The sequence below is a fragment of the Carlito syrichta genome, unplaced genomic scaffold (assembly GCF_000164805.1).
Source record: "Carlito syrichta isolate Samal-C Ts95f unplaced genomic scaffold, Tarsius_syrichta-2.0.1 Scaffold304007, whole genome shotgun sequence".
NCBI lineage: Eukaryota > Metazoa > Chordata > Mammalia > Primates > Tarsiidae > Carlito > Carlito syrichta.
Window position 1 is genome coordinate 204,237 of NW_007248103.1, and position 11,860 is coordinate 216,096.

An 11,860-nucleotide genomic window follows, 5' to 3' on the forward strand; every position below is an offset into this window, starting at 1 on the left:
TTGATGGAAGTACAATACAAAACACGCACAGCACTCATGAAATATTATTACCAAAATGTCTAGCGTAAATTGAATTAAGTATTGGCATTTAACTGCAAGTTTACAGAAAATTCGGAGAGTAGAAGAACAAATAAACGATATCACAAGGAAAAAGAATCAGACAAAGAATCCATTTTTCCCCAAGAAAACTGCTCCAGCTCCTGAAAAGACAATGATTGTTGGGGGAGGAAAGATGGATAACTACTTCAGATTAAAAGAAACTTAAGAGACGTAACAGCCAGATGCAATGTGTTGTCTTTAATTGGATCCTGGTTTGAAAATAAAAGAAAACTGTAAAAGACAATGTGGGATAGTTCAGAACAATTGAATGGAGTTAGATGATGCTGGATATTACTGCTAATTTTGTTAGATATGATAGTAGTACTGCGGTTACACTGGAAAATGTCTTTTTTTAAAGATGCCTTCTGGTGTATTTAAGGGCGAGGTGTTTTACATCTGTAAGTCACTTGAAATGAGTCAGAAAATATGTATATGAGAGAAATGAAGCAAAAATGGTAAATCGTTAAGTCAATTATCAAAACTGTAGTAGCAAGACACCATTTGTAGCAAGAAACTACTTTGTCTTCACCAGGTCCTATCAGCACATTGTGGACCTATGTGATATTCTGTGGGCTGGTAAGATTATCAAGCTTCCTGTGGGTTCAAATTATGGCAAAAATGTAAGACAAGATAATGAGTAGTATGGTTTCTTTTTTTCTTTTCTTTTCTTTTTTTTTGGAGAATGAAGGAAAAACTTTAATCATCATGAACAGTTTCAACAGAAGAGTCATAACAATGGAATAGATCTCAGACGAGAGTTCTTTAACATATTATTCATTACATGAAATTTTTTCTAATTGAAAAATGTTTAGGGTAATTCAGTAGAGCAAAACAAAACGATCTTCATAGCAGAAAGGCTCTTCTTATGTGTGCAGGTCACAGTTCCAGTACAAAAGGCCACAGGGACAATATGAGTACTCCCCACTGGTGTCTCTCAGACTCCGTTCAGGGCAACGGTTGGAGATGGTTCTTCTGTGGGCACGAAGCAAGGCTGGCATTCTGCTCCTTTGCAGGTTTCTCCATATGCCAAGCCTTGGTTTTCAGCAGTTTGTGAGGGTGGCCTGGGTTCAGAGAGGCCCCAGGGCATCTGTCTGTCCACCTGCCCAGGTAGTGGAGTGGCATCTCCTGGCTGGTTGCAAACCCATTAGAGCTCTCTGGTGGTAGCATCTGGCTCTTGTTGGGTGAGTGGAGTGCCTTCATGGCTTCAGCCATTGGCTCCTGGACATGTGACTCTCAACAGCGTTTTTGGTACCTCTCAACTCCAGGAACAGCTCCGTGCCTGGTGGATGCCCAGCTCGGCAGCCTGAAAGCGCAGGAATTCACATTCCCATAGAACTGAAGGCATTGGCAGGAGTTGTGGCTAAGCCCAGCAAAATTATTGAGTGCCCAGGCCCAGGTCTGCTCTTGGTTCTGCCCACTGGCATGTGGGGCTCTGGATATGCCCACCTCTAAGACCACTCTTCCAAGGCTATAGATGGAATTCCATAGCTTCAGACTCTTTGACTTGACCAGGCCAAGCCAATTAGCTAATCTAGGAAAAAGGCAGATCTGTAGTTTCTAGTAGATGAGAAAAAACTACTTAAGACCAACATGACTAGTTAAAATAGACACTATTGGCTACCATTTCCTCTCTCTTGAGTGGGTCTGAAAAAAGAGAGAGAACCGGACACATTGTGCTTCCAGCCCTCTGTACTACCTCCGGGATTTTATCATATGAGCACAGTCCTAAAAACTAACACATAATCAAGCCCCATGTGATACTAATAGTAAGATCACCTTGGCTCTAGAGAGTCTATGCATCCATCACAAAGAACTTCTTATAACCCTGAGTTCCAAGGTTCCACATATCCAAGACATATCACTGATGCATTCTAACTCTCGGGGAACCTGAGAATTGAAAACTGATCCTGGTGAGCAAGATCAATAAATAGAGGCTCAAGTCAAAGGCAACTTCATGAATTAATAGGTGCCCTATGACAACACAAAGGATATTTAAGAAAGACCAGCAGCCGGGTTCGGTGGCTCAGCCTGTAATCCCGCACCTTTGGAAGGCTGAGGTGAGTGGATTGCCTGAGCCCACGGGTTCGAGACCCGCCTGGGCAGCGAGACCTCATCTCTACAATAAAAATTAAAAAATCAGCCCAGGCATGGTAGCGCATGCCTGTAATTCCGGCTACTCAGAAGGCTGAGGCGGAAGGATCACCGGAGCCCAGCAGGCAAGGCTGCGGTGGCCGGGAGCGGCCACTGCACTCCACTCTGGGCAACTGAGTGAGACGCCAACTCAAAAAAAAAAAAAGAAAGAAAGAAAGACAAGCATCCTGGGGGACATCTCTAGAAAAGCAATATAAATAACGTGAATATTTAAGAGTTATAGGCAATCCTAAAATTAATATGGAACCAAAAAAGAGCCCAGATAACCAAGGCAATACTAAGCAGAAAGAACAAAGCTGGAGACACCACATTACCTAACTTAAAATTATGCTACAAGTCTATAGTAACCAAAACAGCATGGTACTGGTACAAGAACAGACAGACACGTGGACCAATAGAACAGAATGGAGAATACAGAAATAAACTCATACCTACAACCAACTGATTTTGACAAAACAGACAAAAACATATGGTATGGAAAGGACACCCTATTCAACAAATGGTGCTGGGAAAACTTAATAGCTACATGCAGAAAACTGAAACTGGATTCCTTTCTCTCACCATGCAGTAAGTTCCCTACATACGAACCTTCAAGTTGCAAACTTCAAAGATGCGAATATACATTTGCATGTCTAATCACATAGGTTAGTTTACATGTCTGACATGCATTGTCATGCGTGTGCATCCCCTACAAGTAGTTGTGCGTTTGTGTACTTTATTATATAGCCTTGTATAGAGTATAGTAGTACAGTATTATTTCAAGCCCAGGATGTCCAGAAGTAAGTGTAAAAGCAGTAGTGATGTAGCTGGTACTGCTAAGACGTACCAAGTAACAACAATGGAAATAAAAGTGAAAATAATTGAGAAAGTGGAGTGAAGCAAAAAGATGGTAGAAGTTACTCATTCTTATAACATGAATCATTCAACTATCAGCAAAATCCTAGGGGGAAAAGACAAGATCATGGAACATGTGAAGTGTGCTGTGCCAATGATGTCAACAATATCAAAGAAATGTGGAAAAGTGATAGAGGAGATGGAGAAAATTCTCAGTGTGTGGATGCAGGCCAGCATCAGCGTCAAGTCCTGCTCCGCCTAATGCTGATTCAAGAGAAAGCTAAAAGCCTTTATCTAGACTTGAAGAAGCATAACGAAGAACCAGAGAGCACATCGTTTAATGCCAGCCATGGCTGGTTTCATTGGTTCAAGGCTAGAGCCAACCTTCACAACAAGTAGTGAGGCAATGAGTACAGATATGGTAGCTACCTGAAATGCTTCAAGAAATGCTTCAAGAAATTATTGATGAAGACATTTATTTACCTTAGTAGGTTTTTGATGTGGATGAGACGGGACTATACTGGAAGAAGATGCCAGACCAAAGTTACCACAGTAAGGAGGAAAAGTTGATGCCAGGCTATAAATCAGCACAGGCTAGGCTAACTCTGTTGTTTGGTGGCACTGTTTCCAGCGATATGAAGCAGAAGTTTCTCTTAGTTTATCATTCAGAGAATCTAAGAGCCAAGGACTCTCTTCCTGTTAAGTAACCCCAAAACTTGAGTTACACAGCAATTTTTCAGGATGAGATTTTCCACCACTTTATCCCAGAGATAGAGAAATATTGCTTGGAGAAGATCGTCGCGTTCAATATTCTTTTGCTGCTCGACATTTCTCTGGTCCACCCATCATGGATGACTTTTTTTTTTTTGAGTTGGAGTCTCACTCCGTCACCCAGGCTGGAGTGCAGTGGCATTCTCACAGCCACCCCAGCGTCGACCTGCTGGACTCCAGCAATCCTTCCACCTCAACCTTCCAAGTGGCCAGAGCTACAGGCATGTGCTACCACACCCGGTTAATTTTTTGATTTATTGTAGAGACGAGGTCTCGCCAAGTTGCCCAGATTGGTCTCAGGCAATCCACTCGCCTCGGCCTCCCAAAGTGCCGGGCCACTGAGCCCAGTCATAGATGACTTTATCCTAATATCAAAGTAGCACCTCTGCCACCAAATACTATGTCGCTCATCCAACCTATGAACCAGGGAGTTATGGCGACTCTCAAGAAATATTATTTGCATCACACTTTTCATCAGCCAGTAAAGGTGAGTGATGAATCAGGAACAATCTTGCAACAATTTTGGAAGGGCTATAATATCTACAAGGCCATAGAAATCACTGGCTTTGCTTGGCGTGTTGTTATAGCTGTCACAATGAATGCGACTTGGAAGAAGCTTTGCCCGTGTTTTGTTCACAAGTTTCATCAGTTTGAGAAGGTAGATGAGGAGTCCAAAGAGATCTTCAGCGACTCAGTAACCCCCAGCAAGAAGCCAGAGGACAACTTCATTGAACTCCTTGCTGTGTGACATGAGGAGCTTACTCTTGATGACCTGATGGAATTGGAGGCCCAGAGAAAGGATGAAGAGAAACCAGAGGAAGAAGTAACTGAAGAACTGAAGAGATTCACAATGCAGAAAATGGCAAGGGGATTTTCTTCCTTTGAGGAGGCGCTGTTCATTTCTGAGGCACAGGACCGGAACATAGAATGGTACATAAAGCTTGCAGCAGTCATTCACTATGCAATCCAGTGCCGCCATGTCATTTATGATAAGAAAAAAAGAGGTACTACCCAGACTCACTGGATCATTTTTTCAAGAGGGCAGATGGAACTGAATCCAGCAGGGAACCAGAACCTATGCCATCAAAGTTAGGCATGAGTGAAATTGCAGCTTGCTCTCTGTCTCCTATTGCTGATGATTCTTCAGCTCTGCCATCTCCCACCTTCTCTCCCTCCTCCAGTCAGTAACTCTTCTTGCCTGTTCACTCAAGGCCAGCCCCCGTATGCCAGCTATTGTTCTATTGGTACTGCTGTACTTTTCAAGATACTGTAAGATTTAAATTTTTTTATTTTTTGTTTGTTTTTTATGTATTATTTGTGTGAAAAGTGTAATAAATCCATTGCAGGACAGTACCATATACTCGATCGTGTTAGTTGGGTATCTAGGCTAACTTTGCTGGACTTACAAACAAATTGGACTTACGAACTCCCTCTCAGAACGGAACTCATTCCTATGTAGGGGACTTATCATATGCAAAATTTATCTCTAGAAGGATTAAAGGCTTAAATGTCAAACTAAAACCATAAAAAATCCTAGAAGACAACCTAAGAAAAACTCTTCTGGACATTGGCCTGGGCAAAGAATTTATGGCTAAGACCATAAAAACAATTGCAACAAAACAGAAATAAGTGGAACTTAATTAAACTGAAAAGTTTCTGCATTGCAAAATGAATAATCAACACAGTAAACAGGCAACTACAGAATGGGAGAAGATATCTGCAAGTAATACATCCAACAGAGGACTAACATCCAGAATTTACAAACAACTCAAACAAATCAGAAAGAGAAAACAACCCCATTAAAAAGTGGGCAAACAACATGAACAGATATCTCTCAAAAGAAGATATATAAATGACTGGCAAATATATGAATAAATGCTCAATATCACCAATCATCAGGGAAAGGCAACTTAAAACCACAATGAGATACCACTTTACACCAGTCAGAATAACCATTATTAAAATACCAAAAAGCAATCGTTGTTGGCCTGGAGGCAGGAAAAAAGCAGTGGAGAATGTAAATGATTACAACCTCTCTAGAAGTCAGTGTGGAGACTTCTCAAAAAACCAAAAGTAGATCTACCATTCGATCCAACAATTCCACTAATAGGTATCTACCTCCAAAAAGACAGATCATTGTACAAAAATGACATCCGCACCCACATGATTATAGCAGCACAATTCACAATTGCAAAGATGTGGATTCGACATAAAAATTCATCAACTAATGAGTGGATAATGAATATGTATATGTGTATGTGTGTGTGTGTGTGTGTGTGTGTTTATGGTCTATATGAAATACTATTCAGCCATAAGAAAGAACAAAATAATGTCTTTTGCAGCAACTTGGATAGAATTGGAGACCATTATCCTAAGTGAAGTAATGCTGGAATGAAAAACCCAATACCACATGTTCTCATTTATAAGTGGGAGCTAAACTAATGGACTGCAAAGTCATATAGGAAGGTATAAAAGACACTGGAGACGCAGAAAGGGGAAGATAGGAAGGAGATAGGGATAAAAATAGCCTATCAAGTACAATGTGCACTAATGAGGGTGATGGGCACACTTAAAACCCAGACTTCCTCACCACTATACAAAGCAGCCATGTAACCAAAAGTCATTCATGCCCCTAAAGCTATTAAAATAAAATTTAAAAAAGGTCATGCATGGTAGCTCATGTCTATAACCACAGCACTTTGGGAGCAGAAGCAGGAGGATTACTTGAGCCCAGGAATTCCAAGACCAGCCTAGGAAACATAATGAGTCCTAGTATCTACAAAAAAAAAATTAAAAATTAGCTGGGTATGGTGGTGCACACATGAAATCTGAGCTACCCAAGAGGCTGAGGGGGAAAGATCGCCTGAGCCATGAGGTCGAGGCTTCAGTGAGCCATGATCATGCCATTGCACTCCAGCCTGGGCAACAGAATGAGAACCTGACTCAAAAATAAATATAGATATATACTGGGGAAAAAATCCAATTCCTCTAAATCTAATTCAGCAATCCTATCAATTTTATGTGTTAATAAGGAAAGAAAGCAAATATTTCTGGGTGAACATATTCATCTCAAAACTTTTCAAGAGTGTAAGATTCAGAAATTATTTTGTTTTTTTTTAATTTGAGTTCATGGAAGGAGAGAGTAGAACTGTGGATATTAGAGGATGGAATGGGCAGGGGAAGGGGAAGATGGAACAAGGTCGGTGAACGGATTCAAAATTACAGCTAGACAGGAGGAATGAGTTCTGGTGTTCTGCAACACTGTAGGGTGAATATGATTAACTATAGTTTATTGTATTTTTCAGAAAGCTAGAAGAGGGAATTTTGAATGTTCCCAATGCAGAGAAATAATAAATGTTTGAGGTGATGGATATAAAAATTACCCTGATTTGATTATTATGCGTTGTATACAAATTTTAAAAATTAATTTTTAAAAACTTTTCAAAAAAAAGTCTTCCATACGTGGAAATAGTTAAACTGACTTTTTCTGATTATGAGATTACATATGTCATTTTATAACATAAAATCATTTTGTAACTTTCAGACAAAACAAAACCTATGAAAGATAAAACAAGAATCACAAATAATCCTTCTCAAAGGTAAAGACCATAAAATCTTTTGTATCTATCCTTCCAGAGAATATATAATTTACATGTATACATATATAGCAAAGACCAGCTCATACTACATACACTTATTTTTTTTTAGTCAGAGTCTCACTCTGTCGCCCAGGTTGGAGAGCAGTGGCATGATCACGAATGCTGCAACCTCAACCTGCAGGGCTCTGGCGATTCTTCCACCTCAGCCTTCCAAGAAGCTGGGACTATAGGTGTGCGCCACCACACCCAACTAATTTTTGATTTACTATAGAAATGAGGTCTCACCAAGTGGTCTAGGCTGGTCTTGAATCCCTGGACTCAGGCAATCCTCTTACCTCCACCTCCCAAAGTGCTGGGATTACAGGCATAAGCCACCATGTCCAACTTATACTTTTTATTTCTCACTTAATATGTCATCAACAGCTTTTATGTCCTATAGGCCTGGGTTATCATCACTGTTTAAAGCTGCATGGAATTCCAATGTGTTATGTGCCATAAATTAGTAAATTCTCTATCGATAGACATTTAGCTTTTCACATTCTCATGATGAGTAATGCTAAGAAGAAAATATAGTAGTTACACCTTCTTGAATTTATTCTTTTACTTTATGCGTATTATTTCTGGGTCAAAGAGCAAGCGTAGTTTTGCTTAATTCTGTCCATGTCTAAAATGAACTATATATTGACAAATTGCTCTGTACACAAATTGTAACAGTACACAGTTGTCCCTGTTTTGCCTCACCCATGCCACCAGTAGCTAGAAAGTGTATTTCCAAAGACAGGTGCAAGTCTTCCAAGTATTCTGTGAATGTTCAATCCACTTAGCAGTAGCCAATTAGATAGTCTGACAAAATTTATTGACTCTAATGGCAGAGATTTATACTCGATCTCTGGCTCACTGCCCAGCTTTTTATCTCATTTGAAGTCGAATAAATGTGGGAGCTTCAGGCAAGTGACACAAGTAGCTCTCTGTCCCCATCTAATCTACCCCACTGCATTCTCTGAAGGTATGTCTCCATCCTTCATGCATGAAGTTCTTGCCTCTGGCCTTTGCTTCTCTCTTGTTCCTGGTTTTGGTGACCTTGAGTAACCTGGAATCTTCCATACCAGAAAGAGAATGATGGAGGGAAAAGGAGATGAAAACAAAAGTATTAAATACATCTTTTTTTAAAAAAGAATAAACATTTCAGAAACAGGGTCAAAAGCTAGACTTCTCTGAATTTACCATTTTGAAGGTTTGATTTGGAAATGTTTCAATAGAAAAATATCAAAATTTAGGTTGGGCATGGTAGCTCATGCTGTAATCGCAATACTTTAAGTGGCTGAGGCAGGAGGACTGTTTGAGGGCAGGAGTTTGAAACCAACCTGAGCAACATAGCAAGATCCTGTCTCTACAAAACAAAATTATTATTAATCAAAAATACTTTTAAGATCCCTAAAAAAAAGAAAAAATTGAAGTAGCCAATGTATTGAAGTGGTAGCCTAAGCACACAAAGAGGAGCTATTTGAAATGCCTTTAAAAGAGTAATTTAAGACTACCTCCTTAGTGGAATATGGCTTAGCAACAGAAGAACTGCAAAATTTTTACATTGTTTCAGTAGTCATATCAAGACTTTAATGCATATATTTTGGGATAGAAGAAATAAACATTAGTGTCCCTGGTAGACATAAGAAATAAAAGTTTAGGTAAAAATCCTGTCGTTGTAAATTTGTCTTGGAAGCTTTAGTGTAATCTCATGATAAAGTTTGTTTTTAAAAGATCTTTTTCTTAACCGGGCTCGGTGGCTCAGCCTGTAATCCCGCGCCTTTGGGAGGCTGAGGTGAGTGGATTGCCTGAGCCCGCGGGTTCGAGACCCACCTGGGCAACTTGGCGAGACCTCATCTCTAGAATAAAAAAAATTAGCCGGGCGTGGTAGCGGGCACCTGTAGTTCCAGCTCCTTGTAAGGCTGAGGGGGAAGGATCGCTGGAGCCCAGCAGGTCGTGCGGTGGCCGGGAGCAGCTACTGCACTCCAGTCTGGGCGACCGAGTGAGACTCCGACTCAAAAAAAAAAAAGATCTTTTTCTACCTCTGTCCACTGAAAAGTTATAGAAATGTTGACCAACCTAGTGGAAACGATTACCCCTGTCACCCAGCTGTGATCTCTAAATATCATTTCCCAAACTGTCATTGAAGAAATGGCTGTATCTGGACCTGAAGTAAATATTCAAACATACCTGGAATATTTTATCATACTGGAAGAAAGCAGCCTGTTCAAAATTTCCGGGGTCGGTATTCGTCATGGCGCTGGCGCCGCGGAGTTCTGCTGGGCCGCGGCGGCTGCTGCCGCTGCTGGCGCTGCTGGCCCTGAGCGTGGGAGCTGTCATCGACTGGCCCACGGAGGAGGGCAAGGAAGTATGGGATGATGTGACTGTCCGCGAGGCTGCCCACATGTTCTGGTGGCTCTATTATGCCACCAATCCCTGCAAGAACTTCTCAGAACTGCCCCGGTCATGTGGCTTCAGGGTGGTCCAGGCAGCTCCAGCACCGGATTTGGGAACTTTGAGGAAATTGGGCCCCTTGACAGCGACCTCAAACCACGAAGAACAACCTGGCTCCAAGCTGCCAGTCTCCTATTTGTGGATAATCCCGTGGGCACTGGGTACGGTTACATGAATAAGGGTGGTGCACATGCCAAGGACCTGGCTGCAGTGGCTTCAGACATGATGGTTCGCCTGAAGACCTTCTTTGATTGCCACAAGGAATTCCAGACAATTCCATTCTACATTTTCTCAGAGTCCTACGGAGGAAAAATGGCAGCTGGCATTGGTCTAGAACTTTATAAGGCCATTCAGCAGGGGACCATCAAGTGCAACTTTGCGGGGGTTGCTTTGGGAGATTCCTGGATCTCCCCTATTGATTCTGTGCTCTCCTGGGGACCTTACCTGTACAGCATGTCTCTTCTCAAAGACAGTGGTCTGGCAGAGTTGTCTAAGGTTGCAGAGGAAGTCCTGGATGCTATAAATAGTGGACTCTACAAAGAGGCCACCCAGCTACAGGAGAAAGCAGAAATGGTCATTGAACAGAACACCGACAGGGTAAACTTCTACATCTTAACTAAAAGTGCACATGAGTCTATGCTGGAGTTGAGTCTAGAGTTCACACACAGTCACCTTGTTCGTCTTTGACAGCACCATGTGAGACACCTGCAACGGGACACCTTAAGTCGGCTCATGAATGGCCCTATCCGAAAGAAGCTCAAGATCATTCCTGAGGATCACACCTGGGGAGGCCAGGCTGCCAATGTCTTTGTACACATGGAAGAGGACTTCATGAGCATCGTGGATAAACTGCTGGCGGCTGGGGTCAACGTGACTCTGTATAATGGCCAGCTCGACCTCATCGTGGACACCATGGGTCAGGCCTGGGTACGGAAGCTCAAGTGACCAGAACTGCCCAAATTCAACGAGCTAAAGTGGAAAGCCCTAGACAGCGACCCTAAATCTCCAGAAACATTTGCTTTTGTCAAGTCCCACAAGAACCTGACTTTCTACTGGATTCTAAGAGCTGGTCACATGATTCCTTCTGACCAAGGGGACATGGCTCTGAAGATGATGAGACTGGTGACTCAGCAAGAATAGGATGGACTGGGCTGGAGAAGAGCTGGTTTGGCCTCAGGGCACAGGAGCTGGGAGTCCCTGCAGCTGCAGGAAGCACCATTCTTCCCTGAACTCCCCTTGAGCTGTGACCATGAATGTTTCTACCAGCTTTCTGCAGAGGAGAAAATAGTTGCCTCTCGAGCAATTTGGAAATCATTTCTGCTTCATAAAAAACCAAAGATTAGCCGGGCTCGGTGGCTCAGCCTGTAATCCCGCGCCTTGGGAGGCTGAGGTGAGTGGATTGCCTGAGCCCGCAGGTTCGAGACCCGCCTGGGCAGCGAGACCTCATCTCTACAATAAACCAAAAAATCAGCCGGGTGTGGTAGCGCATGCCTATAATTTCGGCTACTTGAAAGGCTGAGGCGGAAGGATCGCCAGAGCCCAGCAGGTCGTGCGGTGGCCAGGAGCAGCCACTGCACTTCAGTCTGGGTGACAGAGTGAAATTCCAACTCAAAAAAAAAAAAAACCCAAAGATTTTGGAAATTGATTTGTTTTCATCAACATGAATAAGAGATTTACTTTTTTTTATTACAGAAGCAAATAATGTCATTTATAGAAAAAGTGGGAAAATGCAGGTAAACAAAGAACAAACTAAACACCCATATCCTCCCTTCTCAAGGATAAGCATGTCACCAATTTAGTGAATGTCCCTGCAGGGTTTTTTTGTTATTGTTGTTGTTATATATACACATATATATTTTTTACAAAAATGGAGTCATTATGTTATTTTACTGTCTACTTTGTTTGACATCTCAATATGTTCTAAACAC

General features: G+C 41.9%; 1 pseudogene across 1 annotated transcript; it reads left to right on the plus strand.

The window, feature by feature from the left end:
• Positions 1-9,732: 9,732 nt before the first annotated feature.
• Positions 9,733-11,100, plus strand: LOC103261790 (annotated as a pseudogene). The gene has a single exon (XR_002482045.1). The product of XR_002482045.1 is annotated as a retinoid-inducible serine carboxypeptidase pseudogene (transcript).
• The last annotated feature ends 760 nt before the right edge of the window (positions 11,101-11,860 follow it).